We start from the raw sequence: 5,335 nt of genomic DNA, 5'->3' as shown, positions 1-5,335 counted from the left end.
TGATACTTACAGCTTTGTTTACAGCCCATTGCCATATTTCACTGGCCAAAGCCATTAGGTGGCATGATGGGCGTAGCAATTTTTACACCCTACGCCTCCCCCCGCCTTATCCTGCTTCAATTGAAGTTAATGGCAGGAATAGGCCCAGAGATTCCTTCATTGGCACAGTACCATATACAGGGCCGGCTCTAGCATTTTTGCTGACCCAAGCAGCAAAAAAAAAAAAAAAAAAGTTGCGATCGCGATCGGCGGCAGCTCTACCGCCACTTCATTCTACGGCGGCAATTCAGCGGCTGGTCCTTCGCTCCAAGAGGGAGTGACGGCCCCGCCGCTGAATTGCAGCCAAATGGCCGGACGTGCCACCCCCCTCTTCATTGGCTGCCCCAGGCACCTGCTTGCTACGCTGGTGCCTGGAGCCGGCCCTGACCACATACTGCTATTGGGGCCACTTGTAATGTAAAAGAAGAAATGCTAGGCTCTTCAGGGCATGGATTGTCACTTCCTGTTTGTTTGCACAGCACCTGACATGGTGAGTGAGGCCTCTAAGCATTATTATAACATAATTGATAAATAATAAGTGTTTCAGAAAAGGGGAGTGAAGATGGGAATTCTAAATAGATGAGTGGTATCAGTGAGAAAACAAACCTGAACTGGAAAGATTAGCAAAGAGAACAGATAGGCTCTCAAAAGTGTGATGGTGGAGTGAGCAGTCAGGAGAATAAGGAGATTGGAGGTGTATTAACAATTATACATATTGGGCCAAATTCATCACTGACTTATTTGTAATTCAGGGGCAGAATTTAACCCATCATGTAACACTAAATTGAAAAAAATATTGTAGTAAACTCTTCATATATGCTCTTCACATTTGTCTGAGATAAACTACAAACGTTGTGCTGTAGCAAGCCTATTGTAGCAAATTTCTTTTTTAAAGTCATGGTTTCTGAAATAAAGTTACCAATTTGATGATTCAGACTTCATAGTGGAATTCTTAGATGCAGAAATCAAAAGGCAAATTGTTAAATTCAAGATAGTTCTGAATTTGCCAGAGCAAAAAAACACTCAAACTCAACTCTTAAATCCACGGACAAAATTCTCCCCTTCCAGCTGAACTGTGGCTCTCCTCTGTGCAGTATGAATCTCTATTAATTCATTTGTATTAATTTCACTTGCACAACTCCCATTAGCAATACAGATCAAAATGGAGAACTTAGTACCACACCTGTCCCTGGCTGACTCAGATATCACTAACCTTACTCAGGTAACACTCCAATCAATTTACAAAAGAGTTTTGCCTAAATAAGCATTGAAAGGTTAGACCCTTTATTTTTAAATCTTTTCCCTTGGATCCTAATACCTCTGCTATTTATTCCATGCTAATGTCCTGCCAGAGAATTTTTGCCTCTTGCTCTGTTGTCCCAGGATTTACGGGGATTCCTCTAACTATGCATCCTTGTGACAGAGAGCTCTGTTGATATGTGTATGGTTCTTCAAACCCTTGCTACTAGTCCCATTGACAACTCCAGGTGGTGAGCACTACACTTTGATAATATATGTTTGCAGGTTTGGGTCCTACGTGGATAACAATGACACTGACCATGTGACATAGGTCTGTATTGCTACTTGGAACACCAGGTCAGGTGGGAACAGCTGCAGCACCTGAGAAGTGGTTGACAGAGGCATTATGCTTGAGTACCTTAGGGGAAATTCCATTTGAAAATCTGCAGTTTGTTCTGACCAGTTCCAGCCGGCCAAATAGGTTTTGGAAAGGAGCAACGGGTTTTGCGTACTAGCATTCCTGGAGCTACTGGCTTTCCACTTTAAACCAACCGAGCCTAGTTCAAGCCAGCAGAGAGCAGCAGAAGGATTCTGATGGAGCTTATGGAATTTCCACCCAGGTTAAGCACAATGGCGCTAGAGAAGCTCCCTTGGAAGCTGTGCCCTACCTGTACTAAAGCTTTCATGTGCACTCCCCTCAGATCTGCTGTCCCAGCACTAGCAGATTGCATGCGGCAGGAAGGATTCAGTAAGCCCTTTCTCGCCATCCTTCCAGGGCAGCTGCTCTGGGGCAGTTTTAACTTGGTCCTAAATATTTAAAAGTAAACTATTTGTGCGCTGAGAACATGTCTGATGCACAACGTCTGTTTTGTTAACCTGCCGCAATAAAAGTTCAGGGCTCTGTGTTTGCTTTCATATATTACAACCATAGTATGACACGTTTCTTGTGTGTGGGACACACTTTCAAGATAAGTATAATGCTACCAATCAGGAGTATGGACAGAGCTAATAAAGACAGGTACTTATCCTGCTGTGTTATTAATGAAATTGGTAGGCCTCGGCTGCTCTTCTGGTTGTCATAGAAACAGCCTGAGCTGTTGGCCTCTAGAAAACATAAAAGAACAGCAAATGCAAGACCACACATTCCACCCAGCCTTGTAGATTAACCAGCCTGTCAAACAAGAGCAAAGCATCAGTGGGTAGATAAAGTCTATAAAGTGGACAGCCACACAGTAAAGAGCCTCATAGACTAAACCTAGAAATGTAAGTACTTGTCTTTGTTTCGTCTTTTTTTAGAACATGCACTGCTGTGATTAAAGGAGTGGCATTTAGTATCTTCTGCTTTTTTGCAACAGGCAATTTCTCTTATAACACAATTATTTCCCTGCCATTAACTCTCTCTTCAGACTGAAAGTTGGTATTTCAAATACACGGTTTTGTTTTCACAGTGAATTGATAGCAAATGCCTTAAGACAGGAGGCTTGTCTTCTATGTGCATATACAGTTAACTGTACATTTTTGGCTCACTATAGATAGTAAAGTAACCAAATAATAAATCTATAAATAATAATGCTAAGGAATGATTTTACTATGGAAATAGTTAGCCCAATCCTGCAAACTCTTTCTTTACACATGTAGTTCCGTTAAAGTCAATGTGAGTAACTCAGTGTGAGTAATGCCAGAATAGAAGAGTAAGAATTGGGTCCATTGTGTGTAATTTTCTATGAATAAAGCTAACTTTTGAAAAGGGGTGAAAGAGGAGGATCAGGAAAGCAGCACCGATGAACTGTGTCTGTTCCTTCATTTAACTTGTAAATTCAGAATCATGCTAGTTATGTATTACACAATAAATGAGATAAACATTCTGCTGCTATTTGGCTCTGAAATCCTAGTATCAGTGACAAAAATGTATAAATAGGAATGATAATGCAATAGTTGAAGACATGGTGTGAACTATATATAGTTCTCCTTTCTAACTTCACTGTCAACTTAATCAGTGGTCATTACTGTTTTTCATCTTCTTTTTCTTTCTTTCTTTTCCTTTTTTTAATATAGGCTTTGACCCAAAGAAAAGAAAATAATAAAATACACTTTTTACACTTACTATATCTATGTGGTCAATAGAATCTCCATTATTTTTCCAGCCTTGGAAAATGTTTTCTGCTTAACTTAACCTCTGCCCAGGACATGTTAGAAAAGGCATAAAAAATAAAAATTAACTGCATGCAAACTTCTTGTCCTAGGACCTGATCCTGCATACACATATAAGTGGTGTTGTTTGGGGGGGTGGGGGAATTAATGGAATTTTTTGTTGCTGTAATAAAATGACTGTGCTGTTTAAAAGCTAGAATTAGCCCAATATGTTCTGTAGTCAAGAGCTTCATGAAACCCAGTGAAAATGAAAGAAATTACCAATAGAAACTAGTAATTTTGATGTTTCAACTTTTAGGTGCCCAACCTGAGACACCTTAAAGGGCCTTGATATCAAAAAGTGCTGAAGCACGTACCCTCAGAACATCAACCCTCCTTTATTTTTTCCACCAACCACACTACCTACATCTGTAAAGTTACTCATGCACATTTATGCAGGATGATGTAAGATGTCTCATATGCAAGATGATATAAAATGTCTTAGATTGGGCACCCAAAACTTGAAGCACCCAAAATCAGTAGTCACTTTTGAAAATTTAGGCTATTGTACAATTGAATAACCAAGCATTTGATTATCAATATATTGTGTTTACTAAATGAACTCATTCAGTGGGAGACTGGCACATGCATGCACTCACACAGATAGACACACATTCATGCATCTAAGCATTTTTTTGTAATACTTTATTCTTTAAAACCACTGGGAACACAGAATCCTAAAACTATTGATTTTATATATATTCAGTGTAAATGTAAAGTACATCATACTTGTAAGGTATTCTCTTCCAAAAGATTTAATAAAGTATTTTCATATAAGAGGCAAGTCTGGAAAGTTCTGAAATTGACAGCTGATATATCATTTAAAAATAAGACAAATATATTTCCATGAAATAAATTATATGCATGTGTTTTAAGATTTCTTTTTATGACAAACTCAGGATTTGATTATACAGCCCTAACACACCCTTAGGGCAGGTCTACACTACAGCTGGGATCGATGCTCTGAGATCGATCCACTGGTGATCGATTTAGCGGGTCTAGTGAAGACCTGTCAGATCGACAGCAGATCACTCTCCCAGACTGTACTCTACCCCCAAAGAGAAGAGTAAGGTAAGTCGACGGGAGAGTTTCTCCCGTCGACCCCCCCCCCACGGTGTAGACCCCACGGTAACTTGACCTAAGGTATGTCAACTCCAGCTATGTTATTCACGTAGCTGGAGTTACATAGTGTGACGGGTTCGGTCACAGAGACCCCCTGGGGACTGTCACCTGATGTGCTGAGATTACTTCTGAGCCCGTTTTCCCTGACAGCCTGGGACTTCAGAACCCTGTCTTGTTGAGCCAGACATGCTAGCCTGCTGCAACGCAGACCCAGGTCTGGTCCACATCCCCAAAGCTGCAGGCTTTAAGTGAAAACAGCTCTGCAGGTTACCTATCTCCAGCACACAGTTCCCAATGGGATCCAAACCCCAAATAAATCCATTTTACTCTGTACAAAGCTTACGCAGGCTAAACTCATAAATTGTCCACCCTCTATAACACTGATAGAGAGATATGCACAGCTGTTTGCTCCTCTAGGTATTAATCACTTACTCTGGGTTTACTAATAAACAAAAGTGATTTTATTAAGTATAAAAAGTAGGATTTAAGTGGTTTCAAGTAATAACAGACAGAACAAAGCAACAGAGGGTCCTGTGGCACCTTTAAGACTAACAGAAGTATTGGGAGCATAAGCTTTCGTGGGTAAGAACCTCATTTCTTCAGAGACTAACAGAAGTATTGGGAGCATAAGCTTTCGTGGGTAAGAACCTCACTTCTTCAGATGACTTGCATCTGAAGAAGTGAGGTTCTTACCCACGAAAGCTTATGCTCCCAATACTTCTGTTAGTCTTAAAGGTGCCACAGG

At 40.5% G+C, this 5,335-nt stretch overlaps 1 protein-coding gene across 1 annotated transcript in view; it reads left to right on the top strand.

Annotated features, from left to right (window-relative positions):
* The first annotated feature begins 2,407 nt into the window (after nt 1-2,407).
* C1H21orf62 (chromosome 1 C21orf62 homolog) overlaps nt 2,408-5,335 on the top strand; it is a 41,644-nt gene continuing 38,716 nt past the window's right edge. The window contains exon 1 of the mRNA XM_034793921.1: nt 2,408-2,541. The gene's annotated coding sequence lies outside the window, so the exon portion shown is untranslated. The remainder of the gene's footprint in view (nt 2,542-5,335) is intronic.

Source organism: Trachemys scripta, chromosome 1 (genome assembly GCF_013100865.1).
Source record: "Trachemys scripta elegans isolate TJP31775 chromosome 1, CAS_Tse_1.0, whole genome shotgun sequence".
In the NCBI taxonomy this organism is placed as follows: domain Eukaryota; kingdom Metazoa; phylum Chordata; order Testudines; family Emydidae; genus Trachemys; species Trachemys scripta.
Note: the sequence above shows the minus strand (reverse complement) of the source record. Positions and strands in the feature narration are given on the sequence as shown.